The sequence below is a fragment of the Phalacrocorax carbo genome, chromosome 4 (genome assembly GCF_963921805.1).
Source record: "Phalacrocorax carbo chromosome 4, bPhaCar2.1, whole genome shotgun sequence".
NCBI classification, from domain to species: Eukaryota; Metazoa; Chordata; class Aves; order Suliformes; family Phalacrocoracidae; genus Phalacrocorax; species Phalacrocorax carbo.
The window spans coordinates 19,939,837-19,965,695 of record NC_087516.1 but is presented as its reverse complement, the minus strand read 5'-3'; the positions used below and the strand labels follow the sequence as shown (position 1 = coordinate 19,965,695).

Here is a 25,859-nt window from a genome sequence, read left to right as displayed (position 1 = left end):
TTATTAAGCTTCTTAATTTAGGCACTTTATTTCTTAAGCCTGAAGCTCTCTCCATAAAGTGTGGGAGAGAAGTCAAACATTTATTAGAATAGTCACTTATCTGAATGAGTTCAGCTTCACTGTAAATAACTTTTCTCCTTTCTCATGAATGTTTGCCCACCCTCTGGTCTCCTCAGTTTTGGAAAATCTTTCCTGAAATTTGAAATTTTAGGAAAGATAAAAGAATGTGTGCGTATGAAAAAAGTCTGGCTTTCTGGTAAAATATATATCTTTCATGAACACAGGCAGATGATCCCACAGTTGATTTACCTTGCAGGACTCCTGTGCCCTAACTCAGCAAGTGTGACACTGGGCTACCCTACATCACCTGAGCGTGCTGGGCAAAACACTATCCATGAAATATTTGGAATAGTATCAGGGAATATGGTGTTGCTGTCTGAAAGTGGTATAGATGGCATCAAAGTATTATAACTGTGAATATTAAAAAAGAAAGACATTACATTTGTCACAATAAAAATGTCTCTGCCACCTTCTGGTCTCCTTCCTTGAGTTTATGCTCACATGTAGTACTGCATGTTAAACTTCCAGCAGCTCTGTGCACACGTTCTGCTGCTTAGGCCTAGTACAATGTTTTGTTTGCCTTGCTCTTTCACCTTATCTTTTACTGATTCCTTTATTTCTTATTTGTTGCACTTATTGTTCATCATTTAATCCTTACCTGCTTAGATAGTCATCTGACCTAGTTTTATGATATGGATTAAAGTAAATCCTATAATGTAAGTATTCTTGCTTTTCTGTATTCCGCCCATCATCTGTGTTTTGCTGGGATTTTGGTTACTGGGGCTGGCTTTGGTTAAGGGAGCTTCTGTGTCTCTGAGACTTACCCCCTAAGTGACTGGGATCATGCTGTGGGCAGCTTTGTCCTCAGAGTTCTCGCATACCCATTATCTCATTGCTTCAAAAGCAGACTTAATTCTTCAACCTCTGAAGACATCTTTGTCTTTAATTATTCAGTCAGAAACTCCCACTGAAGTGAATGGGGGGGAGGATGGGGGGAGGTCCCTCTATATTTTAAATCAGAAATGCCTGTTTTGTAGATAGCTTTCCAGTTTTGCAGTGTTAACTCAGTGGATAAATAAGTACTTTGGGTGGGAATGAAGAAATCTCTTAACATTCTTGGGTTAAAAAGCCAGCAGAGATTTGTTCTGGTGCTGTAAATCCCTCTGCCAGGTTAGCAGGGCTGGCAATGGGTAAGAACATTAATAAATAAAAGCAAACATGAATATCAAGGAAGAGAATTGATTCTTCCTTCTCTTTTCCAGTCTGTGCTGATTCCTCCAAATTAGAGCTGAAGGAAATCAACACAGAGTTGTGTTAATGTCCCAGCCCTAGAAAAGACATTGGATTGTAGGGTGCCTTGGGTCAGCCTTTCATCTGTGTTGTTCTTTGTTTATGAAGCTCACAGCTTACTTTTGCTTGACATTGATAATCAAGTACTACATATGATGCTGACTGCTCAGTGCTGTGGCTGATTTTCCTGCCTTGTCTTGCCCCAAGACTTGTTCACTGATCCATACACTCCTGTGTAGGAATGCACCTGGATTTCATCTCTCATTTTCACACTTGCATAGTTTTTCCTTTTGGTTGATAATGGCTGTTATAATTGCTATGTGACATACAGTCTGAGAGGTCTATCCTGGTGTGAAAGTTCATACACATCACATTTTCAGGTATGAATTCCTATTTCTGCTATGCAAGGGCATAGTAGTGGGGTTTAACTATTGTTACTACAGAGTTTAAACAAAACCCACTGAGCAGGAGTTCTTAATTTAAAAGAAGTCTAAATCCACATCTTTATGGAAACAGCTAGCTGAAACTATAGAAACCTCTGCCCAAAGCACAACTGTGACCCATGCAGCTAAAGAGGTTTTTTTCACGTCTCCAATTAACAATCAAAAAAGTTTGGGGAACTGAGAATGGTAACTGTATATGTCTTTACAAGCAAAGGAAACAACAAAGCCAGGGACTATTTACATATAACTGGTACAACCAATGGCAGCTTGAAACAGGTAATGGCTAAAAGGAAAGACCTGCTCAATAAAGTCCTGTCTGAAAGTAGAGCCATAATCAAATAAATTACTCATGGGTGCTTAAAATCTACTGTGTTCAGAGAAAGGACTTTGCAGATTCTCTGCAGCTAAGATCATCTTAAAAAAGACCCAACAACATCTTGCTCCTTCATCTATTTCTTCTCTAGTGGAAATTGTATACTGCTAAATGTAAAAATTTGATATCTGCCTGGGTCATTAACAGGATAGATACTTCAGGTATACATCACTGTTATTAGTCACAAAATGATCACGAGACTTCAAGATTTGGTGCCCTTTTTTACAGTCACAGACATTGGAAACATGAAAACCTCAGTTTCTACTAGAAAACTCAATATATTTCTAACCTTAGCAGTTCTAGAAGTAATCCTGGAAAGCAATGATATAAGGGTAGTTTAAAAATCTGGGATCCAGAAAATATGGAAAGGAAAGCACCCATCCTTTTTTTTTATTCCTCACTCAAGAGCTTCAAACTTTCGATTTATTAATCCTTCCTGTTTTGGGAACCACTTTGATGTTCCAATCATTACTTGTTGTTTCTTTACTTCAGAATTCAATACTTGTCTATTGATTGTTTAATCACTGTGTATTTTTGACGGTCAGAGGAACAGTTGCAGTATAAGATGTAGGGGTGTGGCTTTGTAAAGCTTACTAAAGCTAGCGGAGGTTGTGTGTTTCACATACACTGCACTGAAAACGTGCACTCAAATGTTCTTTCTGTGCATGTCTGCTCCTCTTGGACTCCCCAAAATTGCATGGTGCACGCCTGCCTGAACTGTGACACCCCTGAACACTGCACCACAGCTTTGTGCTGTTGTGGCGCTGGCTACTCCCCTTGCCATCCAGAAACAGTTTTACTACTGTGCTGGTGCTTTTAATTGTCAGTCTCCTGGTGCTGGTGAATGAACTGTCACAGTCAATGCAGTTCTACCAGACAAAGCGTGCCATTGTAATACAGAAGAGGTGGCAGGTACAAAAACCTACAAATGTAAGGTTTCTTCTCTGTACACACAGAAAAAGAGGGACACTGGGCAGTACCTTTCCCAGAGACAAACCTGTGAGGACAAGTGTCTCCTATTTTCTACCCAGGGATCTTTCTTTTTTTAAAACTGAATACATGAGATTAAAATAAAAAACGTGTCTAAAATAATCAACTCTAGTGTAAACAGTTCAAATGGACAGCATATATGTCTGTGAAGGATAAATGTACAACTACCATTCCAGATCTCCCGAGTTTTTTAATCTGAACCCTGGAGCTGAATTGCTGCATGGCTGTAAACAAACCCCTGTGGGATAGACTCAGCCTGCTCTCCGGCTGGCCGTGCTGGGGAGTTATCATGTGGGTGCAAGTGCAGGTAGCTGAGGGCAGAGTCAGGCAGGCAAGTCCATCTTTTATCACAAGGTGAGGGTACTCTGCTTCTTGCAGTTCAGAGTCCCAAGGGCTTCCAGTCTTTATAGAACTAATAAAGGACTGGTGTATCAGCCTTATTGCTTGCATGCTTTTTATTTCTGTATATATATTTTTGATGCTTTGAATTATAATTAATCCCATTAATAATGCACATATAGTACTTTAAAAGAGCTGCATGTACTAGCCAGCATCTGTGTTGTCCTACTATCTAAGGATACCAAGATTATTTTATTATTAAAAAAAAATCAGTTTAGAGGACACCAGGAAATCTTAGCTTTGTGGTTAAAGAAGAAAACCTTTCCATGGGAAAGCCTGGTTTCTCTCACAGAGGGCTTGAATTTCCCATGTTTTCAAGTTACAATATCCCTGCCTGAATGCCTACTCTTTCAAAACCAATTTTATTTGAATTAATATGCATGCTAGTCCCAATATTACTGTAATCAGCTTTTTTAATTTCAGAAAGGATATTTTCATTTATGTTTAAAGAAATTTATTGATACCTAAACAGTTCTACTGATGCTAGAAGACTCCCCAACCTAAAATACATGTCTAAATACTCATACAATTTTTGCTTAAGCAAATATTTTTTTTCACAGTCAGGCAACACTTAATCTAACCAACATTTGCTCAGATCAATATATTTTAATTGAAACTAATGGCAGATAGCTTAAACCAACAGATTTTTCACTGAACTAAGTACATGAAATCAATATATTTCTAAAAATTGCTATATCTTGTATAAAAGGTATTTTTATTCTTAGCTAAATTCATTTTATTGAAACATATGCATATTAACAGTAATCAAAATACTGATATTTAGACGCTGCTGATGGCATCAGTATATTCAGAAAACTCTAGGCAAACTTACATAAGGAAGCCATATATCACAAGGAAATAATTTCCTGAAAGTGAAGAAAAAGAGGAGTGTGGGTTGATTTCTTCTCTCTGCTACAAACTATTTACCTGATCTTGGATAAAGTACTTAGAGGACTCATTTAGGCCTGGACTCCTCCCAGCTGATGCCAAGAAGGTAAGCGAGGCACCGCTCTGCTCGGTTGTGCTCTCTGTGCAGTCTCCTGGTAGAGGTGACTCTGTACATCGATTATTCTGGGAGCTTACAACCAACATGGCCATTTCAACAAAGTATCTTACATTTGGTGAAACCTGTCATTAAAGACTGTTACTGCAAAGTTTGTTAATGTAAAAGACAATTAAGCACCTCAGTATCTGTGGAAATTAACACTCCTCCTATCTATCCATAGCTCAGGATCTTGTATGTGGAACAAGGAGAACAGCATGTCTCCAAATCTTGTCTTCTTTGACTGTAAGCTTCTGGGCTGGGGACTGTCTCTGACTATCTAGTGAGGCAACACATCACAACAGGGCCTCAGTCACAGGTATTATAACAACAAGCTGGTTGTAAATTGGGAGAATTGGTGGCTTAAGTGAGAAACCAATGGCATTTACCCATCTGGTACATATTTTCAGCAGGAGATACACAAAAGCAGATACACCACTGCGCATAGGAGCTACAGCACAAAGACAACTGGGTAGGGTGGAGGCTGGCACACGGTCATCTGTTTTGGTATTCAGTTACAATTACAGCATAATTAGTCCACTAATTGCATGCCCAAGTTTAGTTGATGAATTTGTATGTGTAATTATGGCTTATTGAAATGCATTTTATTTGCAATGCTTGCCTCTGCTTCCATGAGACAGAGAAATTTTCTTTTTCCACTCCCCTTTTGTTGATTGTACACGTAGAAATGTAAAAGATGACCATAATCCATACAGGCAAGTATGTCAGACCATTGCAAAAATAGCAGCCAAACTGTAACTATCACTCCTGCCATGAGATCTAAGGGAGTTCCTGGCCTTGGGTGCAGCTCTGATGGCTTCAGTGAAATCTGTGCAGTGCCAAAGGGCCATCCTCACCTACAGAATTGCATTATGTGATGCAGACCTCCTGCTAATGCATCACCTGTTGGAAAAAGCATTTCAAAAAGCAGCCTCCATCTTCTGCAAAGGCATTTTCCAGTTGCAGATGAAGAAACATCTTCAAATGCCCAAATAACTTTGCAAAAGTGTCCCCCAACCTTTTTCACATGAAAAGAGTGAGCAGAAGCCACTAAACCAATGTAATGTCTTAAGCAGGAGCAATGTCTTTCTCACAATCTACAGAGAAAATCCTTCTCCCTTTTCTTCCACTTAGTTTCCCAGTATCCAGCTGAGAAGGGTGAGCTAAGCACTAACAAAAGGACTTATCCTTTAAGAAGAATCTCAGATGATGCTTTAAACAATGTAAAGCTTTGGTTTTATTTGATAAACCTTCTTAAAAAAGTGAAATAAACCCAAACAAACTCTCTTTGAAGTTCCAAAGTGGTTGCCAGGACTTTCTGTCCCATGAGAAGGTAAGGCGGCAGCCACATGACATATGGGCAGGATTTTATGAATCCTGCAAGGGGTTAGAGAGTATGTTTCACTTTCAGAGAGATGCCACTGTGTTTATAAGATGGTCTGTACCAAGGGAGAATCAAACGGAAACATGCAGCCTTTACATTCTGTAATAGTTTGCTTTAATTAAAATTAGACATGTTCCTGAGCAGAACTCCAGATCAGCACATACTCTCTTCAAACTTTGGGGAAAACTAGATAATGTAGTGAATTTTTTTTTTGGTCTAGCTTCCTTTAAAAATAAAAAATTGATTGGACAAAAGCTTGGAGCTGACAACTGGGGGGCTATAGACTCAAAGTTCCTTGAAAACTAAGTACATGGACCACACTATTTCATTTTCTACGTATCTACTACCCATGATTTATGACTCCCACAGACCCAGATCTGAAAATTCAGGCCAAAATGCCAAAATGAAGAGCAGTGGAAGTAAACAACATTGACATTTCAGAGCAAAACCCTTTCAAGCTCAGTTATCCCTGTTGTTAAGGAAGCTACTTCTGGAATGAAGGAACAAACAAAACTGTACCTTTTTGGAGGAGCATGAAGCTGTTGATTCTTTTGAGAAATGTATTTGATATCTCAGCTCTGTTCTTGGCTCAGCAGAGATCTGAAAGGTTATTAACTAGAGAAGAAGAAAAAACCCAACTAAAACACCCCAAAACCAAGCAAAAAACCCACAAACAAATCCCAAACCAAAACCAACCTTTCACAGATTTCATAGGATATCATAGTTGCAGATTTTCATCTGGAAGTGGTTGGCTCCTTCTCTCCATATCTGTGGCCAGCAGTGCTTCAAATCTGAGAAAACATTCAAATTTCATTCCAATACTGTGAAATAGATGAAAGTATCTGAACCAGGAGGAAGGGCAGTCTTTTCCCTTCTAGCCTCCGCTGTTATACCATTCAGATTTCTGCCCACTTTGGAATCCTTATTATTTAGCCAGACCTTAGAGAGTATCCTTTAAATAAGTAGCAATATCCTTTTAACAAACAGGTTCCTTCACAACATAACAGTCAAGTGCCATTACCTATTTAACATGTAAGCTAACTGAGGTGTTGCACACAGCACAGTCCCCTTGTATGTTCCATGAATTTCTCACAACCGGCCCAGGCTTGCTTCTCTTCAAATACTTGCATACAGATTTAGAAAAGGTAGTAGTGTATTTAGCAAGAAGATGAAAGGGAGGAAGAGATGACTAGTCTTTTTCTAGCTGGGCTTTGTAAGATTATACTGGACAATTTTATGCATTACATTGTATAGGATATACTGTCAGTCTGAGCATGTGGGTATCTCACTCATGCACACGCAATTTGCAATTGTGTCAGCTGTAGTTAATTACAGAGGTATCATATGGATATTTTTGTACAAAGCTTTCAGATATAAAATATAATTTAAGAGTTTATTAATTATTACTAATAGATTAGGAGCACTCTCGTTCATCTGATTTTGTGGGGTTTTATAGTATCTTTTTTTTTTAAGGCAGCCTGAAAGATACAAACTCACAACCCTGTGTATAACATAATGTCTTGTTGGTTAGTCCTAAACAAGGGTTGAAAAGAGAACACTTGCTAGCACAGCATCAGCACTTTTTAATTACACTATTTTGTGGTACAAGGTGGGCCCGTGAGATGACCTGCAGGAGGAAGTTAGCACTTTTTAAGTGAGTACCAGCATATTTTTACATTCGCTTCCTTCAGCCTTCTATGCTCTTTCAAACTGATCAAGTTTTCTTTCTTTGAATCTTTAGTTTTGTCCATTAGTACATCCCCAAAGAGTATTTTATCAAACAAAGCAAACCACTTTGAAGTGGATTTTAAGTTCTTTTGAGAGTTATAGCCAATACTTTGTTTATGTATAGTGATTATTTACTGAGTTAGCACTCCCAAAAGGCAAATCTGGGTAGATACCAGAAAAATATTTTAGATAATTGCTAGTTGGCTTGATCTCTTGGTATTTTGTGGTATTTTTTGCTGTCTTAATGGCATCACCTGAGATTCTTTGGGCACAAACATGTTTTAAACTGCGGTCGTGACAAATTGTAAGGGAGTGATTTTCAAATTCCCATAGTAAGAAGCTCTGTAGAAAATATTCTCATATCCAGGTGGTTGTTCTTGACGACTTAATAACAAATGGCTATACCAATCTTACAGCCATAAGAACTATTGGGGAAAGAGATCGTGATTATTTTAAGCCTAAATCCTACAATCCTACAAGTGTTTCCATTTAATCTTTCCCACTTACTATATTTTGAATATTAAAAGATTGTTTGCCATGTGATGCTTAGAAATATTTTCTTTGTTTATGTTCTCAGATGTTTGCTAAGAATCACTTCCCTCTGTAAATATCACTGCCTTTGAGAATCCTGAGAAGAACTCTTAGTTAATCCTCTTTGGTGCCTCTGTTTGAAGGACACCTTTTAAAGGACATTTGTTGGTAAAGCTCTTTTTTCTGTCTTGGATTTGTAAGATGTTGATGAGGATAAAACCATATTGAAAAGCTCAAAGGTCCAATAACTACTAACTCACTTTCATTATGAGCAGGTAAATATCAATCAAGAAAATATCAACAGCTAAAACTTCAATAATTAAAAAATGTATAATTTTCATGTGTCCCTGATATGAAAATACTGTCAGCACCTGAAAGAATCAAGGAAGCTTCAGGATATTTTGAGATCTGATGGCCAAGGAAGGCTAACTACTCTTCTGAGGTGTTTTTAGTAAGAACAATGTTGGAATAGTACATTAGACTATTTAGACACCAAACTGATATCAATGATTTTTCATTACTCCGTGGTCTACATGCCTTCTTTGGAACCAATGCTGACCACACAGCTTCGTATAATGGAGAGGCTGAGCTCTATCTCCATTTGATATTTTCCCTGCTGTTTCAATGGTAATATTCACATACAATAGACTGAGAAAATAATACAAAACCTATATGACTCTCAAAACCATCCTTGGCTGTATAGATCCATTGTACTGCTTAGTTAATTGTTAAAACAATATCTAAAAATAATCAACTTCCAGAAAAATTGGGAGGCCAAAATCTGTTGTCATTCATCCTCAGACAGCACCACAGTGTATTGTAGTTTATAAGAGTGGATTAAAGAAAAACGTGTCAAATTATTACTATTCAATAGTGGATAATTCATACGTTGGTTGTAGGAAAGAGCCTAACTGCTTTACAGATAGCCGTTACACTCTTTGCCCTCTCTTTATCTTGTCCTTTACCTGCCAGCTTCAAGCGCAGTATTTGCCGTAGGATGACTTAGGTATCCTGGCAAGATCTCTTTCATCTCTCATTGCAGATAGGATCTGGCAAAGAAGGTGTAACACAAAGACAACTCTCACACTATTTCCCCAGTGGCCAATCACCCTGCAGGGGACAACTTCATCTGTATTATACCTGCTTAACATACTTCATTAACTCTGTCAATTACCAGCTACCTCAGCACCTTTTCTGTTGGCACAATTTATTCTTTCCATGTCCCAAACAGCAATATCTTAAGAGCCCCCTTTGTAATGCAAGTAGGGGGATATTAATCTTAAAAATGTATATTAGGAACAATTAAAATAGATTTTCAAGATGGTTTAGGGCTTTTTTTTCAATGGTGTTCATCACCTACTATAGTTGAATCTCAAATATATGGGAGGCTCCCTCTAAAAAGCAGACATATGTCTATTAGTGATGACTGTATTTTTCTTTGACAGTGACTTTCCAGAGAAGTTCTCACTGCCAAGTAAAGCAGCTAACTTTTCTAGTTTAACATACTCTTTTAAGTTAAACTTGAAAGCTAAATAAACAGAGACTCAGCTTCATTAAGACTTGCTAGGCTAGAAACTAAGGAGCATACTTACCCTGGAGTCCTACAGGCAATGGAGAAAGACTTGCCTTTCCGAAGGAAATTCAGCCTACCTGAGCTGACCTATATCCACTGACCATATGAGACTCTGCCCCCCACCACAGAGCCTCAGTGAAGTGGCTTTTTAGTGAATGCAGCACTTAGAATATCCTTGTGAGAAGCAGGACTTGTGTTTTTGTGGAAAGAGCTCAAGAGAGGGCAGCTTCAGTGGCTGCAATGACCAGCAGAAAGGTGGGGTTGGATGAGGAGCTGAAATGTGAGGGTGGGAGTAAGGTATGGCACAGGTGAAAGGGGACTTGAGCACCCAAGGGCAGCGGGGGTGCAAGGAGGCTCCAGAGAGAGGAGGTGTAAAACTAGGAAGAGCATTTGGTTGAGCTAGAACTTGTCAGTGTATGTAATTGTCTAGTTGAATATTAAGCTCTGCTTATGCTAATTGGCTTCAGTGACTGAGCCCAGATCATAGGAGAAAGGAGTTTGTGGGGGGGTGGGGGAATCATGGGTACAAAGGACCCTGCCCACAACTGTGCACAATTCCCCACCATTGTGGTGGGGAAAGGAGAGATTTACAGGGTTGCTCCCTGCCTCCCTCCCCGGTCCTCTTCTTTTTTTTTTTTCCTTCTGCCTGGAATACAACAGTTTTCTTCAAAGGACACTTTTGAAACTAAGAAAGACTGTATTTTCACAGGAAAAAATCAAACAGCAAATGACCTAATGCTTGTTACAAAGACACCTGATTAAAGCAAATTCAACATACAGTTTAGAACAGACTAGCATCAAATGTTCTGAAAGGGAACAGATGAACCAAGAAAATGGAAAGTCAATGGAAATCATAAATACCTCCTGATTATATGGAGTTTTCCCAGTCAATTTTCAAAAGGAGCAAGGAACATCTGACCTCTCTGTCCCTGCTCTAATTAGGTTGAAAGGCAAATCCGTTGAAAAAGGGAGGCATGGAATGAGCTTGCCCATTGCAGTTGCGGAGTCTGTTGTGAAGCTGCAGGTTTCTGCATGCTTCAATTTTCCAAATCAATGTTTCTTCCATCTGAATATTTTGCTGCTTCTTTTCTCTTCATGAGCATTTTCTGTTTTTCTACCTGAATCAGTATGTTTCCTCCAAGTGTAGCTGCTGCATACTTCTGCAGGTATTGATCAGGGCAGTCTCACTGATCAGTTGGAGAGCAAATGACATTACCTGTAATCTCTTCCCATGCTATGGCATTGTAAAATATGAGGTTTCAGTACATGAATTAGCTTTAAACTACCATAACTGTGTATTAAGAAACAGCAGACACCTATGCTCATATGTAACATGTTTACCGTCACTATACTTCAAGATACCCCTGGGGCATTACAGCATTCCAAGTACAGTTGGAATGTGAGTATAGCCTAAATACACAAGGAAGAAGGGTCTCCATAGCAAGGATCTCCTCTGCAATAAATGAATATTTCTTTTTGAACACGTCCTTACTTAATACTGCTCTCTGGACTAAGATTTCTTTTATTATTAGTAGGACAATCATTTAAAGTGGGCTTTCTAATTGCAGTAAAAACAAAAGCTTGTAATTTGCTGATGTGCCCAAATCTTGAATTTTTGAATTAATCCAGGCTGGTCTTATGGAGTTGCAATACACAAAACTACTTCCACTTCTGTAAAAGCTGTTTGTTCATAGCCAGGTGTAGCACTTCTTTTTTTCTTTTCTTTTTTTTCCCCCTCCCCTTAAATAAAACTGAACACTGTGCAAACACCATCTGACTCCTTTTTAATCAGCCAGCACATTCTTTACATCTGTGCATAAACGTTATTACCACAAACTTGGAGTGTTAGTGAAAAAATTATCAGAGTCCTCAAAATGTTCTCTCTGCAGCTTCCATTGAATACAACTTTAATGCGTTAATATGAAAAAAAGCAAGCTTTAGGAGGGAAAATAATAGGCTTTTCATTTTCACAGAAAGTTAGGCAGGGTTTCCTGCACTATCATGTGTATGCACGTGGTAAATATTTTGTATTTAGTACAGTATTGTCTTCTGACGTATAGTTGGCCTTCATAATGTTGCCTATTGTATTAACTTAAAATGTTAGCAGTTGATGAAAAGACATGGTCTGAGGGAGAAGGATACAGGATATAGCATATTTTCAGAGATTTTTAAAGATTACCTTTTGAGAATTGAACCTTTAGCTGAGTATTTGTGTGTCTGTAGGAAAAAAATAGTCACCTTTTTCATGTTTATAGGGATGACCTTTTATGTTATAGCACAATGCTTTGAAGCACAGCTATTTTTAATTGCTTTATATGCCTATTGAGACCATTCTGCATGTCACTTTGTTATATACAGCACAGAGTCACATATGTTTGGCCAATGAATCTTTTGGTGCCCTGATATTTATGCAAAAGTCTGAGCAGGAGTTGTGGAAAGGTTGTGTTCTGGGTTTTGCTGGTGGTGTTTTTTTTTGTTGTTTGGTTTTTTTTACTGTCACTCGAGCTATATACCTAATGAGGTGACAGAAAGAATTAAAAATGACAGATTGTTTTGGCTGCAGTGGGGCTGCCTGAGCTATATTTTCCTATAATACAGCTCAATAAACCCAGCTTGTGGAAAGCTCTCAGCACGTGATTCATTGCTGCAGCAAGGGTCCTGTTGGAGGTTTAAAGAAGAGCGGGTGGTGGGCTGGGCAGCAGGGAGTGGGGGCGGCTGTCAGCCAGTGGCACTGGAAACTGTGTGCCAGCACTGCTCCAGGGATGCACAGGGCTGGCCAGGCCACACAGTGCTGCTCCAGAAAACATCTAATTAGAAGTTGCGTGGGTTGGCTAACACACATATATTTCTGTCCAAACACCTTGTAAAACTGTAGCTTCCAGTCCATAATGCTTGGGGAAGTGTGGCGGCACCTTCTGCGGACAGCCCCTCCAAGCCTGGAGGCGGTGGAGACGTGGTGGTGTAAAACAGCCATCATGGGGATTCGAGGTAGCCTCCGCGTCTGCAGTAATAAACGTCTCAGCATCCACGTGCTGTTTTGCTGCCACGTGTCTTGTGGAAGAATAAAATGTATCAGAAGAGATTCCTCAGGACAGAATGGTTAACTACAGGTGTTAGACTGATAGCCAGAATAATTAAGAAAAAAGATCTGTCATTTCACAGACTCTGCAGAATAAATTCTAGGTATCCATGTGTAATCTTTCAAAGTGCCTTTATCTCCAGAGCCAGCAAGGGTGACCACAGAATAGAATACCCTGAGCCCAATTATGTACTTTCTGATTATCATATTTTTATTTCTCAAGACACGGGGGTAATAAGAAAGATCAAAAAATGTTTGAACCAGAGTAATTTCAAATGTCAAGAACTAGTTATTCTTACAACAAGCTCCCAGGTCTTGACAATGTAAGCTGTTCTCTGTTTGGTTTGATCCCTCCTGGGGAGTGGAAACGAGGGACTAGGGGATTTAAAGTGACTTTGTACTGTGGAATCAACACATGCTTTTGAGACCTGAATTTGACACTGGCTTTGAGGTGGTTTGTTTCTTCTTTTTTTATTTTTTTTTTAATTTTGTTTTTGGAGTATGGGGCAGGGGTGGGGTTTTTTTCTTTTTTTTTTTTCTTTTTTTTTTTTTCTCTCCAGAAAGGAAGCTGCAGAGGAATTGCAGCCTATCACCATCAGGGAGTTTCTACTAATTTCTTTGGATCAGAAGAATTTAATCTGGGCTGCATTAAAAGGAGCGTGGCCAGAGGTCGAGGGAGGTTATCCTCCCCACCTCCTCCGCCCTAGTGAGGCCACATCTGGAGTACTGTGTCCAGTTCTGGGCCTCCCAGTTCAAGAAGGATGCAGAGCTGCTTAAGCAAGTCCAGCGGAGAGCTACCAAGATGATCAGGGGACTGGAGCATCTCCCTTATGAGGAAAGGCTGAGAGACTTGGGTTTGTTCAGCCTGGAGAAGAAAAGACTGAGGGGGGATCTCATCAATACTTATCAATATCTAAAGAGTGGGTGTCAGGGTAGTGGGGCCAGACTCTTTACAGTGGTGCCCAATGACAAGACAAGGGCCAATGGGCACAAGCTGGAACACAGGAAGTTCCAGCCTAAACATGAGAAGAAACTTCTTTCCTGTGCGGTGCCAGAGCAGTGGCACAGGCTGCCCAGGGAGGCTGTGGAGTCTCCTTCCCTGGAGACATTCAAAACCCACCTGGATGCGTTCCTGTGCCCCTGCTCTGGGTGTGCCTGCTCAAGCAGGGGGGTTGGACAAGATGAGCTCCAGAGGTCCCTTCCAACCCCTGCCATTCTGTGATTCTGTGTAATCAGGTAGGAGTCTGTGGACAGGAAGAATCCAAAAGACAAAATCCACATCATAAATTTACTTTAGGAGGAAAAGTAATTTTGCCAACAATATGAGCAATAAAAAGGGGAGGGCAAAGAGGCGGAGTCCTCTGCAGTAGAAAATAAAACAAATTTCTTCTTCCCAAATGATTGTTTGAAAAAAGATTCAGAGGGTACTTGTTTTTATTCTTTTTACAGTTCCTCATGTTCAAGGAGGAGTACACATATGGATGTTAAGGAAGACTATGTGGTTCCCCATAGATGATGCTCTGCACATGTAATTTCCTACAAGGGAGGAAACAGCTTGATCCTGAAGGTCTCTAGTTTTTGACTACAAGGCATAAAGGTTGCTGTTGTTGGTTTTCTTAAGATGCTGAGCAGCCATAAATACAGATGAAGTCAGGGGAGCCATATGTACTAACGCTATGTTTTCAGAGAAGGAGGTTGTTCAGTTCTTCATTCTCCAGCTGGCTCACCAAGGGAAGAGCCGAGAAGGTGCCGAGTGCTCCACCCTCCCCACCAGGGGCAAAGTACTGCCCATGCCAGCAAAAGGAAGGAGCTAATTAAAAGTAAAAACTCTGTAATGAGAAAGGTAGCCTTGCTCCCATTAGGACCTGGGTGAAAAAAAGAAAGCGCAAATAATTTCATTTGGATCTTCTCCCTAGGCTAGCAATTGCACTTACTGGTTATTTGGGTCTTGGACAAACTCACCAGTTCTGAAAAGTGAAAATGAAGATGGAAAAATACTGTAAGTAATCATGCAAAGTAGAATTCTGAGGGTAGCTTCAAGAGAACAAAACAAAACTGTTTTCACTGAGATCAATCATGTTAGTTTTCTGTTGTTTTTTTTAAGTCCTAATTATCAGTGCCAAGCAGGAATCACAGATTAGACACTATTGAAGCTATTTTTAAGTTTAGCTTATTGAAACCTGTTCTTTCCAATGAAGCCGCTCAGAACAAACTTAGCTTTTAGATTCTCTGGTATGTTGCTCTTACTGTCCTGAAAGGAAAGGAGCAGATGCAGATAATTCCTGCTGGGACCAAGATCATTGCAAGGAGTTCAGAGACTCACATGCACATATTAAATTAGTCAAGCATTTGAAGGCGGGGTGGAGGGGATCTGTTTCTTGATTAGGCAAAAAATTTGCTGCTCAGGGTTTTTTCCCCAAACTCTTTGGATTTGGGAGTCCTTCCATCATTGTTAGGGGATGACAGGCTAAAGGCTTCTTCTGCTCTAATGTCATTTGAAACTGGGTATGGTTTTAGGGAGTTACATCCCTGGGCATTTAGATTAAAGTTTCATCAAGAATGGCAAATACTGCATCAGGGTGAGGAAGGTTTTGGACCATGTGTCCTGGCAAAGTGGCATCACAGGTAAAATTTTTTATGACAGCTGACCATGATCTGTCTGTCAGGTGGTTTGTGTGGGAGAAAGAAGTAGAAGGATCAGAAAAAGAGGGGCATATTCTCTGAAGGTTATTTGTTTTAATCTCAATTTAGCTTACTCTAGGTTTAATAAGAAAGACCTGAGAAAGAAAAGATGTTAGAAGGTGAGAAGAGAAACACAGGCAGAGAGAAAAATGTGCTGAGACACACTGGGGAAGAGTGGAAAATATGATGATGGCAACTAAATCTGATCCAAAATAGAAAGCAAGCATAGCAAGGTGTAAAGTGGTACAAAATAGCGTACGAGGAGGGCAGATAGAAAAAATATCTGAATTACCAGAAATTTCATATGCTTCTATGCACATCTGTGTGTGTGTATATGTTTAATCTCTTCACACCCATAAAATGCCCACATTTATCTCAAAAATGCAAATATACACTGTTAAGAAGCCACAGTAAACTAAATGCTTCATCTGTGCTTGTGCTCTAAGAGAATAAGTCTTTGTTGTTAGAAATTATGATGGACAAATTAAACTGGACCTGTAGAGTGAACCAGTGTGTATTAAAGGCCCATTGACAGCATTACATGCATTTCAGGCAGTTCTGCTCAGGCAAAGTTGTAGTCCAGCCCTGTGGTCTTTCCCAGCTGGAGCGCCTGATGTGTGCTTACAGGGTATATCTCCCTCTTCAGCTTGTTATAAAGCAAGCTGGTTTGAGTGATCCAGGTCCGTTGAATGTTGTAAACCAGCAAGGCACAGTAAGTGGGAATAACAGGAAGACTCAAATACTAATGTAGACTTTCTGCAAGATTCTGTGTCCTTTCCATGGTACAGCTTGTATAGCTGTCAGTAAACCCAAATCCAATGGTTTTGTACAAAGCTATTTTATGTCACATCTTGAAACTTATTCAAGATCTACATTATGCTTGTAGAGCAAACTAAGACTCAAAAAGGTTTTTGCATTATTAATGAGATAGTGGAAGTGCTCTAGAATCAGCCTTCATCTAAATAAAGGTGACAATGTTTATCTATACCCTTTGTATTCATTGTTGTCTTGAGTGCACAGTGCTTCCTGGTATGTATGTTATTGATTTGCTGACTAATCTCTTTATCTGATCAGTATTGACTGTAACTCTCAGTCTATAACCTTTAGACATAGTGATATTGTAGCTAAATAAAACACAGAGGCAAACTAATTAACAAGCTCCGATACTGGTATTTCTTTTCCGGCAAATAGTTTAAGCAAGTCTTATATTTGACAACTAGAAGCAGTATTTTTAGAGAAAAGTGTAAATAGAACATGAATATACAATCTTTAGTTCCTTAATATAAATTACTCAAGAAGAAATAGTAAGTTACCTTGGGGAAATCAACAGCTTCTTCAATTGGATTGCTTCTGTCACTGCATGGACACAGTCTTGTTTGATGTCCTCCTACCATTTGTCTTGTATGGAGTCTTTTATCTAAATCCAAGGCAATGCAGTCATCACTGCTGCAATTCAATAATGGCTCCACAGGAGCTGTCATCCACAGTTTGCTATTCATCTTGTAAAGGCTTTGAGTTTTCAAAGTATCCACTAAAGTTGGTATTTCAATGCTGTGGACAGATCACTTAAGGTTCTTTTGTATTTTCAAAACAGGTCTAAATTGAGGATGAGCAGATATTGAAATGGCTGACTTATTGTGCCGAGGTGCCAAAGGAGACCTGGAAGTGTCAAAAGGTAATTAGGAAATCAGACCCACCTCCCAGATGAAAATGTGTGACTTTGTGGGCTTGAATGACACTTTGCCGCAATACTGGCATTACCTGTGGGGAATAAGCCCCTTGAAACAAAGGGAAAAAAGACAAAGACACACAAAAAAAATTGGAATTAGCCACTAGCAGCCCCAGGAAGTGAAAAATTATTATGTGGTAACAACATGAAGTATAAGGCACAGAGAGAATTTATATCATTTTTACTCAAGTATAAGATGCCCTTTATTCTATTTGATATAGACTTAGAAAGCAGGGGTCATTTTGGACTTGAAGGTTAGTGGCAATCCTGAAGGAACTCACATTTATCATGAGTCAAGAGCCTGGGTGTTGGCAGATGTTTAACAAGCTGCTAAGAGTTAGAATAAGCTGCTGAGATTTGGGTGGTGTTTTGGGGGGGGTTGGTTTTGGTTTGTTGTTTGTTTGTGTTTTTTTTTTTAATGCCTTTTACCTGACCCAGTCTGAACATGTATTTTAGCTGTTAGACTTTTGTTTGTTTGTTTGCTTTAAGCAAAAGTGTAGTCATCTTTGGGCACTAATCTGGGATAATTCAGTACAGAACAAGAGATGAAGTGTACTCTTTGTGAGAGTTAGCTTGGATAAGGAAGCAGTATTCTTACCTAAGCTCAGCCTTGGCCAGGATGCTAAATCTATATATAGCCTTTTCTTATGAGAAGTACCATGGTTTGCTTAGTTTACTCTACACAGATTGGAGTTTTACCTGAAGAAAATGGTCTCTGTGGGAATACTTCAAACTGAAAGTACTGAAGGAAGAAAGCTTCCTCTGTCAGAACCAATGCCACTTCCATCAAAATCAAATCCATCTTTATTGAAAAGCTAAGAAAAATATTTCACTTTTAAGAATTTCCTAAATCCAACCCTATGAATTTATGAGATTGCCTTAGATTCAGGGCTCTTTGACAGAACAACTATATGTGCCTTCCCCGTTGCCTTTTTGGGGACAAGTAACATAAATCATTTATTGTGTGGTTTCTCAGAGTATGTGCTAGCATTAAGTGGTCTGTGTGGGTATGGGAACATGGTTGTAGAGCACAGTTTGCCGGTCCCTACCCTTTGATACAGAAAAGGTGCAGATGGATGACTTGGAGGCAGTGTCTTAAGCTACTGACCAGTTCTGCCCTTGACAGTCCTAGTGCTGCCACAGAAACCTGCACACTGGTGCCAGCATCCTGTATTGATCTGCAGAGGTCCTGGGAGGCTCTGTAGATGCAGCTTAGAGTGGGGAGGATTTCTTAACACAATCGAAATACAGCCCTGCTCAGCCTCTGTATTTTGCTGTCTCCCTTCCCTGAGCTAAATCGTACCAATTTCCTTGCCTAGAGCTCATTGCAGTGGCAAAGCCATGACTCACCTGGTAGTTTCTGAGACAGCCAGGCATTCCCCTCTAAATCTCTTCATCCCCTTCAGCCTATTTTTAAATGCTTGGCCTCTGTTCTTAAGTGCTGGTATTGAACAAAATGTAAATATAGTGCAACCTCCGTTTTTAACCTTGGCCTTGATCCTCCTCTTATTCTAGTTAAATGTAATAAAAAAGAAAGGTAACATAAAGATGTATATTCTTCTTTTTTAAAAGATATTTATAATTCTTTAAAATACATGAGTCAGCTAAGCATTTAAAAGTAAAATATAGATATAAAATTATTCAGACGGGGTGATATAATATAGAATTTAAATTGAGCATATTTTAGCAGCACTGGGAAACCTTACCCCAGAGCTAATAATGTAATAGATCTATCTCACCAACAACTTGGAACTTGCAACAGAGTTTTATCCACAAAGGAGAGTTCTCTGGCCTACTTTATTAAATACCTTAGAGGACTTTGCCTGTAAGATTACATTTGAACAATGCAATTTATTAAAATATCTGTTCTTATTTTTCCTGCTGAAATATTAGCCATTTTCTATGGAAAAAAAAGAGTATAAACAAATCCAACAGGCTAAATAAACATTATTCAACAAATGTTTCATCAAACAGGTATATAGGGAAAACATCCTATAGTTTATTTTTCACCATTGCTTGTATACTCATATTGATGCATCTGCCTCTTTTCTATGGTGCATCAGGCAAGTTGTGTTCCTGATTAAGAGTATTTTTCAAATCTGAAGCAGAGCTGCTAATATAATTGAAAAATTACCCATTAAAGATAGTCCTAATAAATAAAATGCAGCAAATTGAAACACTTGTTATTTCTTATGAATGGAAATAATTTCAATTTTGTTAACAAATCTTAATGTGCTGAGTGTGATTGCAAATCATTGCAAAAGGATACAGACAAAGGTTGAAGCTACATCATCTTATAATTCACTTGGGATGGACGTGCATATTTTGGTGACTGTTATTTAGTGATAGTTTACATTAACGTGCCACTGTTGAAGGTGTAAGTATTTAAATCTATTTACTAAGTAGGGTTTTACATGAAGTAAAAATAACAGAACTCAATATAGTGATGTTAATTCATAGGTAGCTCCGTGGCTTCTGCTTAGATTCAGTTACATATTCTAGCGTTTACCTTGGAGTTTTTATGTAATTCTGTTTGATCTGAGAATTTAAGTTCATTCCATTTAGTGGGAGATGTTAGATATTCAACAATAACAATTACTATTTTAAAATTAGGCCATTTATGTAAGTAGTATGGTGCAGAGCTGTCAAGTAACCCTAGGCAGCCATTTTTGCAAAGGGGTGTAAAGGATATCACAAACCCACTTTATTTCTGGACACTTGCCCGTCTCGGGTGCTGCCTACCTGCCAAGTTCAAGAAAAGCAAAGTGACACACCTGAAAAATGTAGAACTCTAATCCTGGAGAACGAAAGGAGGAAATTCATGCCAGTTATTAGGCAGTGCCAAAATCCAGATGCAGACAACTAAACCGTCACAACAAAAATATCTAATTAACCTGTAGCTCATTCCCTGTATATAGAGAGGCGCTAATGCGATAAAGGACTCTACCATGAAAAAGAAATGAAACAGATGAAATTTCCATGAGCCTATTGTCATAGGCAATCCAATTTAGAAAGAGAGAGGAAGGTATTTGATCTGACATTAATAACATTCATTTACCAGTCGCTGATGGGAAAAAAACCAAAGCAAAACAAACCATCTGGGAACTCAGGACATGAAGAAATGATTGAAGGTATGGGTGTGTGTTTGTGTGCATGTGTGGGGGCAGCGGGTTCAGAGAGATGGGATTAATTATGAAGTGGGAAGGCATGCAGTCAAAAAGTAAGCATAGCTTAGAATCGCACATAAATATCTCCCAAAGAAAGCCAGGAAAGAATACTGGCCTTGGAAATAATTAAAAAACCTGAAATTCCTTGTACATATTAGAAGGTAAATGTAATTCTTAAGAATAAAAGATTATAAAATTATATAGACAAATATAATCAAATAAGAAACATTAGTGGGGGTAGAGAATTAAAGACAAAATGTAAGGACTTTTTACTCTGATTGGGAAACTCTTCCTAGTCTGGCCAACGCGAGACAAATAAAAATAAAGGTCAACAGAGACAGACTGGGGTGTACATAGGTGTTTTAGAGATGTTTACCTAAAACCTTGAAGAGGGCTGCTGATGTGCTCCCTCCCGTGAACAAGGGCTGTTGGGATGTGCCCTCAGGAGGAACCTGCCTTCTGGGGTGGAAGGGGCTGCCAAGGAAATGTTATGGGCAGCTGCTTCAGCTGAGGAAAGAATGAAAGTGCAGTCTGGGGGCTCTGGAAGGAAAAATGTGAATTTCCTGAGAAGTAACTCTGAATATTTCACAAAGCTTAACCTCAAAACAAAAGGAAGGTATTTATGAAATAAAAAATAATTTGGACACGTTACATTAAGTATGGAGTCAATTTTTTTGCACAGTTTTATGAGGAAAAAGCTTTTGCATTATTGGAACATTTATTAGTTTCAATTATTTTACTCAAGAATATAGTGAAAAACATTTAAAAAATTATGTGACTTACATTCTACCTTATTGTGAATGCAGTTTTAGCATGGGGGAAAATGACAAAGATCTAAAGCAGTTTCTGTAAAAACCCAACCCAACAAAAAACCCACTCTGCAGCAAGGCTAGAGTAATTTAATCGATGGTAAAACTTAAATACAAAGCAAATATTCAAAACTCTAGTTTTGATGGGTTTTTTGGGGGGCTTGTTAATGCATTTGTACATTAAAAGGTTTGAAATGGATCCTCTGTTTTATCTCAAACTGCTTTGCCCTGAAATAATCCCTGTTTAGGTGTGGCACTGGTCTTTTGGGACTTCATTGGGGGACTGCCAAAGAAACAAACCCCTCAGCTGAGAGGGTGCAGAGCAGAAGCAGGAGACAATGAACTGTGGTGGCACCTCTGAGGGCAGACACAGCATCCCAAATGTCTTCTCCTGCACAGTAATGGAAAACCCCCACACAAATAGGAGGGAAAGGATCATTAATAACAACCCCGTTCAACAATACTGTACTTGCAGATCTTGGGTTAGATGACTAAATACGTTTCCTCCCAGTGTTTATGCTTTCTATAGTTAATGCCTTGTCTTTGTTTTTGAAAGTTGATCGAGTTGAGTTATATAATTTAAAATTGGAGCAACACAACCTTTCAAAATAATATTCCAGTGTAATGAAATGGGATGGTTTAATAGCCTACAGTGTAACATGGAAGCTTGTACACGCACTCATACACGTGTACAAAATCAATGCTATCTTAATAATTTTGTATCTATGTTTTCCTCCGTCTCTCTCCCCTCCATAGTTTTGGTGTCATGTTGTCCAAACCAGAGACATCCTTGCCTCCTTCAGAAATGAAACCATTTCTGATTTATAGCTCAAGTTTTGTATTCTCCTAGGTCCCAAAGCTTGTGCTTTTTGCTTTTGGCACTACCTTTTTGCCCAGGGTCATACCGAAATAATCAGGACTCCCAAAGTCAACAGCATCATCAGGTCCAGGAGTGACCTTTTTGGTTGTTCCTTTCCTGTATTTTTCTCTGCAGCACTGGCAGTACAACACCACTGTCCCTCTTGCTCTCAGTGCTGTATGCAAAAACTGAGATATGTTTCATATTCTGGGTCTTGGAGCAGGAGGATCCTGTCTCTGCCCTGCACCTAGGAAGGGTATCTCTTAACTGGGATGCACGGCAAAAGCAGTCCTTCACAAAGTGTATTCCTCTGCTACGGTGCTTTTGCTGCCTGGACCACTTTTCCCTGCAACCTAAGGCTGCCTGCAAGAGGGGTCTACCTGGAAAGCAGGTTGCAGGACTTTGCCATTGCTTTCTGAAACTACACAAAAGCCAAGGAAAACATTCACAAAATACTAATGGATTTTGCTGTTTGGTTATAGTATATTAATCTCATTGTCTGACACTGGCCATTCACAGAGGTTGGAAAACAGACATGAAATAAAGACAGCTTGACTGGGATGATTAATCTCCTGATGTTACATCTCCAAATACTGATAAGACATGGGAGTGCAAAAATGCCTCGTTTGTGAAACAGCACTCAATTCATAAAAATTAAGTATAAGCTAGAGATTTTGTGATGCACATTGCTGCAGAAGCAGAAAATTCCCATGAGTTACTGATTTTCTAATGAATGCCATGCAGGCATGACCTCAGAGCGCTTCCTCACACGCTAACACGCCTGTGACACCACTGGTGACATTGGCAGTTTCACACTGCCTTCATCCAAGGCTTCCATTGCGTGCATCACTCTGCACATCCAGGCTGACACTCCGGGTTTATCATTGCGGACAATACAGACACCTTCCCTTTCAGCCCTGGATGTAATATTTGCACAACAGATTGGATTAGAACAGCTGCAGGAGCCTGTTATGAATACCTCTTAGATGATTTTTGTGGAAAAAATTTTGTTTGCTCATTAGATAGATATTAGCCTCCAATACAGTATTTTTATGTAAGGTTATTCAGAGACTGAAAAGGAAATTCATATACCTACATGAGATGTCTACGTGGTGGAATATTCCTCCTACTCTCCAAAGTGCCAAGGCAGAAGCCAGCTGCAGGGTAGGGGCTGTGTAACTGCGCAAGCACAGTGCTGAGCTTGAGACGAAAGGTCCTGCTGAGGATGTTGTGAGGTAATGAATGCAGACCTTATACTTCTGTATTTAAAACATAACTTTTTAAATAATACAAGCAGAAGTAGAAAGTGAAAATGATAGACCTGCCCTTCAGTCATGTTGTAAATATTATACATGACTGATCTTGGATCTTGCATTTCCTTATATTTCTTGTCAGTGTTGTTTCTTGCCTCTTAAAGGTCTGCTCCTAGTCTCAGGTCTCACATTTAACTGTTTGTAATTGTAATTAGAATGTAAGATCCTCATCTTCCTGTGTGTTCGTGAAGCCAGGAACACTTCCGATCACAGTGAACCCCTACAAAAGGATAATTATGTTTTTAACGAAACGGATGAAGGAAAAATCTATTCCCAGGATGGAGCCTTGTGCAGTCTTGAGTAAATGATAAATTGGGGGTTAATATCAGGGGAAGTAATGTCAGATTTTGACAAGACTGGTGAAGCACAAACAGTTTAATCCAGGAAGACCAAGTACAAAACCCCCCTAAACCTCTGTTTGAGACAATGGCCTTGATTTGTTGCAAGGGTGAAATTCACCTCTGCAGAGGGTCCTGCCCAAACACTGTACAAATCACTTCTTTCAAAGTCTTAAGCAAGATCCAAGCAGCGCCAGTCTTTACATTGTCCTTACGCACATGTATATGTTTCACCTCTGTGAGAAAACTGTGGAGGTTTACAGTTGTCTTCAGTGGCAGTGGCAGAAGAACAGGGACATTTTTTAAATCTTCCCCCCCCCCACCCTGACAAACTCTTTCTGTAAAATGTAGCAACGAGTTCAAATCATCTTCTTTCTTCTGTCCTCATGTGGATTTTTCAGGGGAACTATACTGAGAATCATGTTTCCCACACACAGGAAATTAAAAAATACTTGAGGTGCTTTCTGGGAATCTATTTTGGTTATTGGGCAGCTTTAGGTTATTTGATCAACTACACCTGAATCTTGTCTTAATGTGAAAATTTAAACAAATATTTTTGTCAGCAGAGAAGAATGCCTCTAGTAACAAAAGGCATGCTTGATGCATGCTTCTGACTCTTTTCCTCTGTGCTCCAATTTTTTGTGTCATATCCACACAGCCAGAAGATCTGGATATCCTTTCTTCAGATTTCAGTTAGCTGCAGTGTGTAAAATAATGCCATGCCAAGATTATCTGTACTGAGGATGATGAAAGCTGGTTCTGTAAAAAGATTTCTTAGGAAATGGTGCTCTGCAAACTTTAACAGATCTCTAGAACAGCCTGTCTCAAAAACAGTGTGCTGAGTTTTTGTCCCCCCTCCCATAATGTGGCTAATGTTAACTGCCTGAGTGTTAATTTTAGTTTCTTTTCTTCTCTTTCATCAACTGAATGTCAAGATGATGTCTATATTTCATGCACATAAAGCAAATGGGGAAAGTTTCTCTGTGGATACCTTTTCTGCTTTTTAATAAATTCTTTCTTTTGCCTGAAGAGAATTAGAAGCTGGCTTTTGACCTCCATTAATTTTTTTAATTTAATAGTTCTCTGCATACATTAATAAATATTATTAACCATACTTTGTACTGCAGCATTTCCATTTCCTCTTCCTCCAATGCTTTCTCATTTGCTGAAGCAGGTGCCCAGTTAAGAACAGATTAGGAAAATCAGAGGGAATAAATAGAAGAAATCTGGGCCCATATCCCACCTCTTCCCCGAATACAAAGACAGGGAGTCTTACCATGTCTCTGTCTACCAGATTGCTTTATAACTGACTGCTTCTCAAAGCAAAGTTGTAATTATAAACTAAGGGTTATTTGATAGCTTTCTGAAGGCAAATAACACCACTGAAAATCCCGTAAGTTAAAAACAATCAATCAGAAGTGTTTTCCGACTGCGATATCCTGGGTAGCTTTTGCATGTACAGATTTTCAGCCAGACTGCGCTCACTTCATTCACCTTGGTTTCTGCGGGGCTGCTTCTAGAGCCAGGTAAATCCCCTTTGGAGTACCATCCTCCAAATCCTGCCTTTAATATCATAGTTCTTTCAGCAGATCTTCCAATTTACCCCAATACTAAATAATTCAGATCCAAAGGAAGGAGATTCTAAGCTTATAGCATATCCTGAAGTGAAGCTGTAGTTGCCAACTCCAAATGGGAGCACAAGCCATAAGACTTAGAACCTTCCTATGGGCTTTGTAAAACAAGTAGAGTATGCAAGTCCAGTAGCTATCTGTTCATCTGCCACTAAGGCAAATAATTTTTTGTTTGTTTATTAGAGATAGGAAAAAAAGTAGTATCTGACAGGTATTATTAAGAGGCTATCTATTTCCCAGTCCTCTGGCTAAGCATTTATCATGCAGGAACAATTGACCCCTCTAGTGGAACCAACAATGTACTGCAATTGTGTGTTTATGCTTACTCATAATTAATAATGCAAATTGAGCCACAGGTTTTTTTTCAAGAGCCGTAACATCGTGACTCGCTTGAACAGTGTCACAATGTGAAGCGATCTTTTCTAAAATGCCCTATTGT

At 39.2% G+C, this 25,859-nt stretch overlaps 1 long non-coding RNA gene across 1 annotated transcript in view; it reads left to right on the top strand.

Moving 5' to 3' along the window:
* LOC135313249 (uncharacterized) overlaps nucleotides 1-25,859 on the top strand; it is a 38,479-nt gene that overhangs the window by 2,113 nt on the left and 10,507 nt on the right. Inside the window, exon 2 of the long non-coding RNA XR_010372875.1 lies at nucleotides 17,169-17,249. This is a non-coding gene — a long non-coding RNA (uncharacterized LOC135313249). The remainder of the gene's footprint in view (nucleotides 1-17,168; nucleotides 17,250-25,859) is intronic.